Here is a 14920-nt window from a genome sequence, read left to right on the forward strand (position 1 = left end):
TTCCCATGCATAGTTGGGTTACAAATTAGGTCTTTTCATGACCTTTACATCAAATGATATACATGAAATTTATAATAAGGACCAACAATCTAAAAAAGACCATGATAATCATCAACAACTATTATACACCATATATGATCTGTACCATCAGCATCTATTAGTAATAGCAAGATCAACAGCTTGTATATGTCCATCATCAACTGAGTCACCTGAATCAAAAAACTATGTGGATCAAGCAATATAATTATCTTCATGTACTATAATACCAACAATGCATTATTAGAATCATATGCTCCCCCTGAACTTGTGCTAATTGTTCACTATTAGATCTGATCATTGAAAATATCACTAAGAATCATCAAGGCATCATCATCAATTAGATATATGTCAAGTCATTAAAAACTTATGAGGGCCAAGTGCAATTTTACATATTATCAACAAACTCTAATCATCATCAATCAGAATAGAGCAAATATTTGATAATTGACTGAACCATATTAGACCCCTTTTTTTGAGTCTGTCCCATTTCTTTTTCCTCAAACCAACGTATATGCAACTGTGCAAATTCGAACTCACATATATATGCAACTTGTCTTCAAGAAAATTGCATCTGAGATTTAGAACACTGAAGTTTTACACGTTCAGCTCCCCCTGAGTCTCTTATGTTTGTACACTGTGCTATGCGACATCTTTCTGACTATACTTCCTTCTTCTTCCATATTTTGAGTGTGATGATGATTTCTCCTTTTGGTATGGTGCCCAAAATTTTCTCCTACATTCCTTTGCTATATGTCTAAATTTTACATGCATAACATCTTACCTGTTTCATATTCCTTCTATAGCAGTAAATGGATTTGTGACCAAACATATTGCAATAAAAATAGTATCCATTAAAGTACCTGGAAGCTAATGATCTTTTTGTGTGACAGTCTTGAACCATTCTAATTCTGCATCTCACTGCAACATGTCCAAAATTATGACATATAAAACATTCAACATTATTCATCGAAGGAAATAACGGACTATCACTTAACTTATCTAATTCTGCACCGCCTATATCCATTGCCAATTTTTGTAGGCGCTGGAAAAGCCTTCTCTGAATGTTGCCATTTTTATCATCCTTATTTTTCACAGTACCCGCAAAGTATGCCTCATCCCACCATCCCTTCTCAGTGAGCCTCATCATCATTCTATCTTTGTACTTATAAATAACATCCAGAATTCTAGTGACATCTTATTCTTGTGTACAATGTTCACTGCAACTTTCAACAAATTCCACCTATGACAACACATTACAAAGCAAGAAACCATATCACTCTCAATGAGGTTGAAAGCAGGCCATGCTTCTGCTATTTGAATCTAGCCAGCAACAACAATAGGCTCCAGAAATTCCTTGCAAGCAAACCCTAATAGCTTTATAAGAGCAGTAGCAGTGCAAAAATCACGAGATTTTATTTTTTTTAGAATGAATGTTTTCAATTCTTCTAACCACTTAGAATCGAATCTCACATCAACTTTCTACAATTCTTCTCTTAACTCTTCAACTCTAAATTCAAAACTTTGGACTAGAATACCCAGGACATCCTTGTTTACAGGGAATGTTCCTGAAAGTATTAAGTCATTGAACAAATTGGCTGCCAATCTCCTTCCTCCATTATCATGAGAAAATTTTGGGTTCAATTCAATCAAACCCATGAGAGCTATCATGAATATGTGCCTTGGATGTTCACCGAAGGGTGCAATAATGTAAACCAAATCACATAAACATGCTATAATATAAGTAGGTGATACATCCCTGAGAAGTTCCATTATCGCTATTCGAATTTCTCGGTAGTCATCCTTCCCCTTTATGTGCACCTGATATGTGAAGTATTGCTTTAGAAAACAAGCAAAACATAGAGTCCTTACCTAGGACAGATCTAAAAAAGGTTGCAACATTATAGAATTCTCTCCAGTCATTTTTCGCTTCCTCTTTTATCTCAATACAATGAAAATACTACTTCAATATCTTCAATTCAATGTGATTGAAAATGAACCATTAAATTTGCCTCTCATTGTAGCCAGCCAGTGTAGTTAGTATTGTATTTATAATTGTACTAGACTTTACCCTTTGAATTCAAATAGGTAAATTTATTTATTTTTAAAATATTAATATGTTGAGAATTAATTTTGTGGACCAATTATTTTAAACTAAATTGATATATTTATTTTTTTCGGTATTTTAGGTGGTCGTATCTCTGTAACTAAACTAGGCTAGGAGTATGATTTGTTCTGGGTGAATTTATTTGTTTTTTAAATATTCATAAGATGACAGTTTATTTTATGTGGACCAAGTGTCCTCAATGAAATTGATATATTTATCTTTTCAGGTATTCTATATAGTCTCACATTTGTAGCTCGAGTGGGTTACGAGTTAGGAGTAGGGTTTGCTTTTATTTACCTACACTTGATTACAAAGTACATGCTTAATGAGAATTATCATCGTTTTAAACAAATGAAGAAGGAAAATTCTTTGTGAGCAAATTATTTTAAATATTTTTTTTGGTAATAATTTATGGATTATATCAACAACTTATTTAAATAAATATGGTTTTTTTTAAATAAGTTGAATTTGTTCACTTAGGAGGAAAAAATTATTTTAAAGTTGAATTTGCCCACTTATTAACTTACCTTGTTGTAGTGGATGGTTATTATACCATTTGGTTGGACAAGGAATATAATAATAATAATAAACAACTATTTGGAAGGTCATGGTCAAGTTGGTGTATGGCAAACTCTTTGATTGTGGGACAATCTCTATGACACCCCCTTATTTGTGGCACAAAAGACCAACCTACTTATACATACATAGAAGTGTTATAAAGTCGTACATACTCTAACACTCTTTAGATTTGAACTTATTTCAAAATGTGACATCTTCATAGGAAACATATATTCTTAACCATTAAAAATATTATTAACAAGATGAATTTTTTAACAATTGTTTGTTATGTAGAAGATTTTTGGAATAACTGTATAATGGATTTATAATCCATCAAATGGACACTTCACCCATCATTAGCGTGGGTGAACTACCATAAATCTGGAAAACAATTGTTTTAAAGAAGTTGAATTTCTCCACTTATGAATTTACTTGGCACTTGTGAATGGTTATATACCACTTAGGTGGATAAATAAGATAACAATAATAATATAATAATAATATTTTTAATAAATTATTTTTAAAGTCATGGAAAATTTAATTTATGACAACCTCTTGTTTTTTGGACAAGGGACCCTCGTCCCTATGACACCCCCTTATTTGAGTGTGTGACATCTTAAGAGGAAACAAATACTCTTAACCATTAAATTTATTAATGAGTGAATATTTGAACAAATATTCATCTTGTGAAATTTTTTTAGAATAACTTATGTAATGGATTTATGATCCATGAGAAAATTGAGACTCCACCCATCATTAGGGTGGGTGCATTGTTCACCCAAAAGATGTGATGGATTATAAAGTAATTACAAGGCTATTTTGGAATTTTTTCACATCATTAAATATATGATTTTTCCTTATAAACTTTACACTTATGAAATGAATAGAAAACATGAACAAAGATAATTGTATAATAATTTTATAAAATAGCATAGATCTATATTAGCTCCTGTTCTACTAAATGTTGATGGATTTGGAGTTAAGATGGATCTATGTTGATTTTCAACAGCACACTAAAAAAATGTTTTAACTATAAGAAATGTTTTATTTTCACTTCTTTTATATAACATATACATAGTTGACTTTGAAATATTTTATTTATGTTTCACATTCTCACATTAAAATGTTGATACATGTGTGGGATCCCTCACTCTCTATATATATGTATCTATATTTTTCTCTGTATATAAATATGTGTGTGTTTTACTAATATTTTTTAAAATGTTACATGTGAACTCTATATTAAGTATTAAAAGAATTACAAAATTGTGCATTTTGAATTAGAAAGAAACTATTCATAGAATAAAATCTCTCCCTATATATAAAACTCATATTAATGTTATTTTTATTTTTTAAATATTGTATTTGAATTCCATATTAATAATAGGAAAAATTAAGACAAGGTAGAAGAAAATGATTGATCCCGACAACATTTTATTCATACATTTAGTCGATGGAGGGTGAAAGAAAACGAAATGGATCTAGAACTTATTGGAGGGTGAAAGAAAACCAAATGGATCTAGAACTTATTGGGCAGCTCACTGTTGTGTTCTGACTCTGATGGTTGTATAGAGTCCTTTAGTTATCCCTCTTCACAATGAGCAACAAAAATATATGAAATTTTTAATTTAAATTCATAAAATATTTATTTTTATTAATATTTTTTTATTTTTTATGTCAAGAGACACTCTCTAGTAGGGGGGGGGGGGATGTTCTAATGTTTAGCAATAGGGGGGATATGTTCTAACATTTAACATTATGGGGAGGGATGTTCTAACGTTTAACATTTTGACTCAGTCAAAATAAAAAAGTAAAATTAAAAAAATAAAATAAAAAAACATAAAATTCTCCCTCATATTAAAAGGTAAATTTATTTTCTAACCCCACCTTAATTAGTTCATGTAAAATCAAGGTGGAAATTGAGTATCGTTGACATTTGTTTGAGTGCTATTTTTTAATTTGTTAATGTACACATTACTTTATTATTTCTAAGTGTAAAGTAAAAGACAACATATGATGTGTAAGTGTGAGGAATAACGTAAGAAATATAGTATGTCAAGCTATTTTTTAATTTGTTAATGTACACATTACTTTATTATTTCTAAGTGTAAAGTAAAAGACAACATATGATGTGTAAGTGTGAGGAATAACGTAAGAAATATAGTATGTCAAGTTTTGTTAAATGTAGAATCAATATGTTTAATTAATATTTATTAAATGTTATATTTATTCATTTTTTATCTAAATAATTCCTTAAATTATGATGGGAATTAAATAATGGTAAATATTTTATGAGCTAGTTTGAAGGATTTTATTTTTGGATTAAAAAATCACTACAAAAATATCTAAAAATACACATAAATATTGGAACCATATCCATAAATTATGGCATAAAATATCCGCTATAGTTATCCACATGTCATTATATTATGTAAAATACTACAATACTATAAGTTACATTTGTCATGCTATAATAATAATGGTTAGTGAACAAATCCATTGCTTTAAAAGAAAATCATAATATCATGGGCCATCTAGGCTATTGATTATTATGTTATGGATCTAAGCTTTTCATTATTCTATTACAATACGACGGACTATCTAGGCTTTTGATTATTATGTTATGGATCTAAGATTTTAATTATTTTGTTACAATAACATGGGCGAATACCATACCATGGGTTACTACCATGGCTTATCAATACCACATACCCAAAAACCATAACTTATTTCAGAATCAAAATATTTTATTTTTGTTTAATTTAATGACATTTTTTAATTAAATCTGAAAAAAAGGGTTATGATTACTTTTGAGATATATCTAAACCCTCCATCCATCCATCCTCATGATTACTAAAAATATTCTCATAGAGTTTAAATCAAGGTTCTATAAAATTTACTAGCAATTGCATTAGATGTTACAAAAGAAACGTCGTAAGGCAGTAGCATATGGGAGAACATAGATGAAGAGAGATATGATATGTTATGAAGTCTAGATTTTGTCTTGTTTAAAACTATTTCCTTGGGGCCATTTCCCACTTCTTGTGCCTTCCCACTCGAGGTTGCTTATGCTTATAATGCTTGTAACTAAGCACTTCAAAAAAACCTTTTGAAAGTAATCATTTTCAAGCATGCATAATTGCATAAGAGTTGGGCACAATTATACTTCTTGATTAATATATATCGTAGACATTTTTTCTTACCATCACCAAAACGATCATGTTTTTGTGCACAGTTATAGTGCATCCATTCTCTTCTTTAGCTTGCAACTTTCACTTTTTTTTTAGCTAATTCAGTTAGTAAAGGTGTTTACTGTATTTGTAGCGTGAAGATCCTGCAAGCATAGTGAAGGAACAAATTTCTTCTTATACACCACCTTTGGAATAGCTTTGGCCGCAAAATGAAGAGGGGATCAAGTAGTTTTTGGATGTTAAAATACAAATTCAAAGGATGTGTTGAGAAATTTCTGGAAAATTGCAACTCAATGAAGCTATAACTCCAAAACTTGATGATCAGAACTTATCATTGAAAAAGTTTGATGAATTTCCTCTACAATTTCAAGAACTTCAAAGAGAAAAGGTGATATTTCTATGTAGCTTTGGTACATATGCATTTTAATTTGTTTTAAAACTAATATTATCATCTATTATATATTCCCTTATGGCCTAGACTTGGAATTTGATTTAGAAATCATCTTTTAGCCTTTTTTTTTCATTGATTTAGTTAAAGTCAGAAGGGGTTATAATCATTTCTAAGTTAAATGGGACAAATGGCAAATCCTTTTGATTTGATCTATAGATACATCATATGGGATTTAATTATACACTAGATTGTTTCTTGGTATTTCACACTTTAATTAATAATTGCAATCCTTGGTTGGTTGATCAGGTGCACAAGGTTCTTGATTACGTTAATATTGTATGTGATCTTTTCCTTATATTGGGGATGGAATTTTTTAATGTCGTTACTGATGGAACCAAGTTGTCAATTTGACAAACACATGTTTCCATTGTCAAATCCTGAAGCACCATATTAAAGACTACATCATTAACCAGGTTGTCAGTTTGATCAACATATGCTTCCATTGTCAAAGCCTCAAGCACCATATTAGAGGCTACATCCTTAACTGAGTTGTCAATTTAAACAACACCTTTTTCCATATTCAAAGCCTAAAGCACAATATTAAAGACTGCATCGTTATGGTTAGGTTGCAGACTATAATCCTTGAATCTCAAGTTCTTTAATAGGCCCCTTTGGATTTAAATTCTAGCCAAGATGAACAATAAAATGTCTATCAAAAGGGCTCCAAAGCTTGCAAGAAACCTCAAACCCAAGCGACCCTTCAATCAATTGCCTCCATGTTAGACAATAAAAGAATCTCCTAGTTTACCATCATTGCACCTGAATGTGCAGACTCTATCCATTAGAGAGCTCAAGGCCACAATGACATTGAAAGGCATGCTCCATATCTGCCCAACCTTCTAAATCAAAGAACAAACAAAACAAGGAAGGTTAAGCACCTCCAAATAAACCTAAGATGACATGCAAAGTTTTTTGATTGATTATAACATTGGTATCCAATTCATTTGGGGAATTTAATGAGGAACATTGTTGTATGAATATTAGAATGAAACCAAGGTAGGAGAAAGGTCTTATATATATATGCACATTTGCATACATACTAGCCCACAAGGAACAGAATGGTGGCATATAATGAAGCAATTTCACCAAAGGAAAGCTCTGACAATACTCGAAGGGGTGACTTAAGTGAATGAAATTTCACAAAAAGAGCATCTGCACAGACTTGGATTGATGATTTAATGAAGGAAAATTAAGCACCAAATTCTATATGGTAAGAGCCGACCTAAAGAAATTTCAAGTATCTATGTGAAGACTAGAACTTATTATTAAAAAATTTACCACAAAAATCCCCTGTCGAGACTAACCAAGTTACAAGGCCTAGATCTTTTCCTCATATTGTATCTAAGAATTTAACAAAGAGGTCTTTATGATCTGATTACATCTGGTTTCCTTTCTTTTAATAAATAGTTTCGTGGCAAAATGATCTCATTAATCACTTGAAATGAAATAATAAATGGTGATATCACACTCACCTCTAAGCCTCATTATTTTCAGGATTACATCGAAAGCTATGTCCATCATGTTCTCAATATGATCTATGGGCCTTTAGAAACTCATCCAATGAATTAGTTAAGTGCAATGTATTTCAAATCAAAATCATCACAACTAATATGGATGAGAAGTAACATGTGTCAAATAGAAACTCCACTCCATGTTTTACTTGCTTTTTTCTATATTACTTACAAAATCTATGCTTATGAAAACTATATAAATAATAGTAAGATGGTAAAAGTAATATTTTGAGATATTATCCCGGCCCTTTAAATAATAGAAAGGATAAAAATCGTATGATAAATAAAGTATTAATAAGAGTGCTAGTGAATATAAGGAAAGTTCTAGTATGTTGTGTTGAAAAACACTAAAAATAATGCTAGATCAGATCGGGGGAGAACAGAGCTAGGGTTTAGAACAGGGAGAAATAGGAGGAGTGAGCTGCTAACAATGGAGGGGCCAGGAGGATGGAGCTCCACTCCCTCCTACAGTAACGTCGTATCAAATAGAAGTAGGGAAATGAGTTTGAATGGATTCAGGAAACCCTTGGAGGACGTAAAAAATAAGACAAACTCAAAAGAATAAGAAAGCAGCAAATTTATGAACAGGAAGAAACTCACGGGGTGGTCAGAAGGGAGGAGAGACCAGAGGATAGTAGTCAGAAAAATGTGTACAAATCTGTAGCAGGACCCTATAAACCCAAGTCAACCATAAAACCTCAGGTGGTTCTGAATGATCCTGCACTATAGGTGCACAGATATCACATGGCGATGTATGCTATTATATGCAAGTTTATGGGTATATGGCCTACAGAGAAGAATCTATACACATGGATAATAAACAACTAGAAACCAAAGGGAGATATAACTCCACATCTAGGGTCCAAGGGTTTCTTCACAGTGGTTTTCACTAGCCTAGAGGACAAAGATAGAGTGTTTGAAGGAGGACCCTATTTCTATGCTGCTGTAGGACTATATATGCGACCTTGGGTAATGAAATTTGTCTCAGAGCAAGAAACATTCAAATCGGTCCCGATATGGATAAGACTTTACTCCCTACCTCTATATTATTAGCCACCTGAATCCTTAAAAGCTATAGGAAATAAATTAGAGCATTTTCTAAAAATATCAGAGGCAACTTTGTGAGGTAAATACACATCCTTTGCACGAATATGTGTGGAAATGGATCTATCGGGAGCACTCCCAGATGAAGTGGTCATAGAAGTTTATGATGAGGAATGGGTACAAGCGGTTGATTATGAACACGTCCCTTTTAGATGTCAGAAATGTCATGAACATGGGCACCTATTTAGAGACTGCCCACAAAGCAAAAGGGAGGATAATTTGAGAACCAACATAGGAAAAGATCCTGAAGGATTCACCAAGATGTGAGGTGGAGGGAAACGAGGGGGAAGAAAGTACCAAAAGAAACAGAGTGAAAACAAGCTATCAAGTTGCAACAGTTTTGAAATTTTAGAAGAATAAGGGGGAAACATTGGAAAGGTCGTTACACTAGACAACCATCCTATAGAGAAGGAAAAGGAGGACAACATGGAAGTAATATAGGAAAACAACAAACAACAGGAAACCATACCAAGCAACATGGAACTAAGCAGGGACCAGGAGATGACCCCAAGTGAATTTGGGATAGAGGACCAAGAACTACAAGACATTCTTGAGAGGGAGAATCTTGATCTAGAAAAATTCTTAAACCAGGGAACCAACAAAGGGATAGACTCCCTACCATAAGAGGAGTTTGACAGAGTACAACAAATCTTCCTCTGGAGATCTCAATCAAAATCCTCAGGAATCAAAAGAAGCCATGATATCTAGGACCATAGAGGGGTCAAATCAATGGAGGAAATATTAGGACACCTGGCCAAAAACCTAGGCAAGAAAAGAGGAAGAAAAAGACAAAATGAGTTGCTAACAGAGTGTGGAAAGCTCATTATCAACTTAGGTAAGATGAAATATCTCACCAATTACTCATTTAAAGACCCATCACTATGAAGCTCACAACCTAGAATATCAAGGGTCTAGGAAGTAAAAGGAAATAAAGGAATCTCAGCAACAGATTAAAAGAAGAAAACCCAGATATGTTGTTCATACAGGAAACAAAATGTTCCCTAGATAAAGTTAGGGAGATACATAAAAAATGGCTCAGTAAATATGAGCACCTAGAAGTCAAAGCCAATAATACAACGGGTGGGATTCTTACTCTTTGGAATCCTCAGAAATTTGGCATTCTAGATGATGAAGCATCTAGGAACTACCTTTCAATGGTTATCCAACCTCTGGGTGACAAGGAAATCTATATGGTCACAAATGTGTATGGTCCTCAAAAACCTGAAGACAAACTCAAGCTTCTCACTTCACTAGAGGAGCTAAGGGAGAGACACCCAGTAATGCCCTAGATTCTAGTTGGAGATTTCAACATGATCAAATCTCTCATGGAAAGAAAAGGAGGAACTAGAGTAATAGGAAGAGACTCTATTTCTTTCCAGAACTTCCTAAACAACTTAAGGCTAGTGGAATTGGAAACAGTAAATGGAACCTTCACATGGAACAATAAGATGGGAAAATCTTCCCAAGTTGCTTCAAAACTAGATAGATTTATCATCTCGAAGAACCTCTTCCTCTTTGGAACTAACTTGAATGCTTTTATCCTTCCTTTTGGAGGGTCAGACCACTGGCCTATTCAGCTAGAAGCTTCTTTTATTAGCACTCCGAGGAACAGACCTTTCAGGTTCAAAAATGTTTGGCTTATTCACCCTGACTTCATCTCCATTATTGATAAATGATGGAAGGAAGATTTACCCATTCAAGGCATGAAAATGTTCCTTCTGCAACAGAGACTCAAACACATTAAGGTAAAAGTCAAAGATTGGAACAAAAGTGAGTCTAAAAACATTTTTAAAGCCAAAAGAGAAGTGGAACAAAAGTTACAGAAAATTAACCAAATTATTACCAAGGAAGGATTTACCGAGGATAGGAAATTGCAAGCTGACTCTGTCCAACAGGAATGGGACATTAGATGTCAATAGGAAGAAATCTTCTAGAAGTAGAAATCAAGAGTGCAATGGCTTAAAGAAGGAGAAAGAAATACAAGGTTTTTCCACAAATCAACCATGGAACATCGAGCTCATAATCGAATCACCAAGCTATAGATCCTCAAGGGAAAGAGCTAAGCACAGACAAAGATATGGAATCCATTCTGGTACAACATTTTCAAAATATAGCAGAGGAGCCTATCTTAGACAAATTGCTAGCTATTAAAATATTTACGCATCACATTCCAAAACTGGTGACCAGGGAAGATAATTATAATCTCAATAGACTAGTGACAGAAGAGGAGGTAAAAGAAGTAATAAAAGTGATGCAAAATGGGAAGGCTCCTGGACCGGATGGTTTCAACATTGACTTCTTCAAGGAAAGCTGGTAAATAGTCAAACACGACATACTGGAGGTGGTGGAGGATTCAAGAATTTTAAAAACAATCCTAAAAGTGCTAAATGCCGCCTTCATAGCCCTAATTCCTAAACAAGATAAAGCAATGAATCTAGATTGATTCAAACCCATAGCCTCTATAATGTAACATACAAAATCATCTCTGAAGTTATTGCAAATAGACTCAAGCCCCTTCTTCCAACTCTCGTATCGGAGGAGAAAACTGGATATGTGGAAGGATGACAAATTCTCAATAACATCATTCAAGCTCACGAAATAGTGCACTCTCTCAAGACTAATAAGCAAGTAGGTATGATCATACAACTGGACCTAGCGAAAGCTTAAGACAAGCTAAGCTGGTTATACATCAAAGAAGTTCTAAAAGCATATGGCTTTGACCAAAATTGGATAAGATGGGTTATGAATTTGGTAACATCTGATAGCTTTTCTATCCTTCTCAATGGTTCTCCATTTAGATCCTTTCGGCCCTTGAGGGGTCTCAAGCAAGGAGATCCTCTCTCTCCCTTTCTCTTTATCCTTATGATGGAAGGATTATACAAAGTGATCATTTCTACCAAAGGGGAAGGCACAATCCAAGGTCTCAAGCTTACCCAGGATGGAGACTCTCTGACTCATCAACAATTTGTAGATGACATCGTGCTACAGGGCATACCGATGGTGAAAGAAGCCAAAGCTTTCAAACAAATTATGCAAGATTTTGCTTTGGCAGCTGGTACAAAGGTAAGTCTCACAAAATCAAACGTATTTTTTTTTCAATACTCATATTGTCATTTAGAGAAACCTCTCCAGAATTCTCGACTTTCAGAGAGACCATCTTCCCTCCAAATATTTGGGAATACCTCTCACTGGCAAACCTCTGAGAAAGGAAGTTTGGGAGCCACTGACTAATAAATTGAAGGACAAAATCAACAAATGGACAAGTAGATCTTTAAATCTAGCTAGCAAGCTTGTTCTCACAAAGGTGGTCCTGCAATCTATTCCAATCTACATGTTTTTGGCTCTTCCTGTCCCTAGAGGAGTAGTAGAACAAATCAGGAACATTCAAAGAGATTTTCTTTGCGGAAAAGGGGAGGAAAAAAAGAAATGGGCTCTGGTAGCTTGGGACAAACTTTGCAAACCCAAACCTCATGGGGGTCTAGGTCTCCATGACCCAGAAACTCTCAAAAACGTTTTGTTGGCCAAACTTTGGTGGAGATGGCTGAAGGAATCAAGCAACCCATGGGCTAAGCTCTGGAAACAAAAATATGCAAAGGACTAGCAAGAATGGGACCTGATCAGAATGACTGGACATATCCGGGGCTCCCATATTTGGAACAATGCTTGGGAGAACAAAGAATTAGTTTAGAAACATAGCTTCTGGGAGATTGAAAATGGGAACCTAACCTGGTTTTGGGATGATAACTGGTAGTAGGAACCCAACTTAAGTAGAGAAGGACTGGATATTCTAAAAGAGGACATTGTCAACAAAGGACTAAAAAAATTCAGTGACTTTTGGGATAAGACAAGGAACAATGATAAATGGAGAACATGGAAAGTACCAATTTATAGTGAAGAGACTCCTTTGAAGACCCAAGCTGAAGCCCTTGCTACAATACTGTAAAAGAGGAAAATTTTGATCTCTACTTTCACTGATCAACTCAGATGGGGAAGAAGCAGGGAGGGCAACTTCAACCTCAAAGAAGCCAAAGAAATTGCCACTGGTTACAATTTTTCAAACCTAGATAAAATTTGGAAGGACCTGTGGAAGCACCCTCACTGGATGAAAATCAAGCTATTTATGTGGATTTTACAACACAAAAATATTCTTACTTGGGAAAATCTTAGAAAGAAAGGTTTTGCAAGACCATCTAGATGCTAGTTATGTGGTATTCAGGAAGAAACGAGGGATCACCTTCTCAACCTCTGTACCTTCACCTCAACCTTATGGAGCTGGGTTGCCTCTATCTTCAGGCAAACTGACAGGGATGAAAATGACATCTCCAAAACCTTAAAGAATTAGAGGAAAAAAAATTCTAAGAATGAGGTAGTCAACACAACCTGGACATTGATACCGGTCTTTTTAATTTGGAATGTCTAGAATAATGCAATAACAAAATTTTCAATGATAAATTTGGCTCACCCCAAAACATAATAGCTCAGCTCCTAAGGCAACTCAAAGAAACTATAAATACCATTCAGAAGCAACCCCTTGAGAATCCCCCATCACACTGTTTTCGGGAAAAGTGTCTATTCAGAACAACCCTATCCCACTGGGTTGTGATAGAGACATCAGAAACAAACAGGGAAAACTACTCTTGTATTCTCCTTTATAAACTATAAATGAAGATGATTAAGATGAACCAACCTGTGTCTTGCGCTAGTTGTTCGATCCAATCTCTCTTCTCTTTGCCAGCTTCCAACGATCTGCTCCCTCACTTGCCCAACGTCACCAAGTTCCTGCAAGTTCACAGAAGAGAGAAACTACACAAAGACATGGATTTATGTTCATAAAAAGCTTAGGATCAGATTTAAACTAAACATACAAATATAACACACATCAGATATACAAGCATGTAGGAGAAACTCAAGTAGTTTTATTGATAAAACAAGAAGATCCAGGAGGAGTTACAACCGATGATTCTTGATCCAGCATCAACCTCCCAGCATAGAATCCCTTCTTCACCTCCAACAAAGCATAAATCACCCAATACTCTGATATCTATCACAAAACCAACAACAATTCTCTGCAATGTACAAAATTCCAGCCTTTGGATCTCTTGGTGAGGGATCCATATATAGATGTATGCAAAGAGGATGAGTCAGCTGTTGAATTGATTAGTGGCTTCTCTCTGTCAGTTCTTGCTTCCACTTGGAGACTGAGAGCCTCTTACTCATCACTGGTCGAATTCAGTGAGGCAAGTGTCATTGGAGAAGATTCTGGAAGCTTCCATTGTCTCTCCACCTCGTTGAATGACTCTGCCACTTGTCATTTCCCGCTCAACGCACCCTGTTAGTGCATTCAAGTGCGTTGCAACACACCTAGCCAGTGTATTTGGGTGCTTTGCAACGCAGTCAGCTAGTGGAGCACTTGAAATGATCCTGTTTTGACTAGTTTTGAGCAGTTTCTGGTGGAGAACTTCTGGGAGAAGCTGTAATTTGTTGACCTTGTTTCTTTAGGAGCTGGAACAACACTTTTAGGGACTTAGGATCCCTTGGTTTATGGACATTCCATGCTTATAGCTGTAAGGCACAAAAATGTCTATAACAGTTGCCCCCTAAAGTATGAGGCCGTTTATCGGGTGAAATGCTTTATTAGGAGGATCCGAAGTTCTTCTAATGCTTGGAGAGGAGACCTGTAATGAGATACAATACAATACATTATTTTCATACTGTTTTCATGATCTAGCTGAGGCGGGCATTCCCATGCTTAGCTTTATAAATTCATTTTCATGTACGTAGGACAGACAATCGTCTGATGGTAGACTGATGATTCTGATGAAGTCATCATCCCTTTTGGTAGGATGATTATCTGTGCTGCAATGCTGTACATTTCAATGTCTTTATTTTTTCTGAATATATATCACAGCCCGGATGGATGAAACTAGATCCGGGGTCTTCAATCTCGTCCGATCTTCACTCT

Source organism: Pinus tabuliformis, chromosome Q, assembly GCF_031772625.1.
Source record: "Pinus tabuliformis cultivar Carrire ecotype Pingquan chromosome Q, CPIR1, whole genome shotgun sequence".
Taxonomy (NCBI): Eukaryota; Viridiplantae; Streptophyta; class Pinopsida; order Pinales; family Pinaceae; genus Pinus; species Pinus tabuliformis.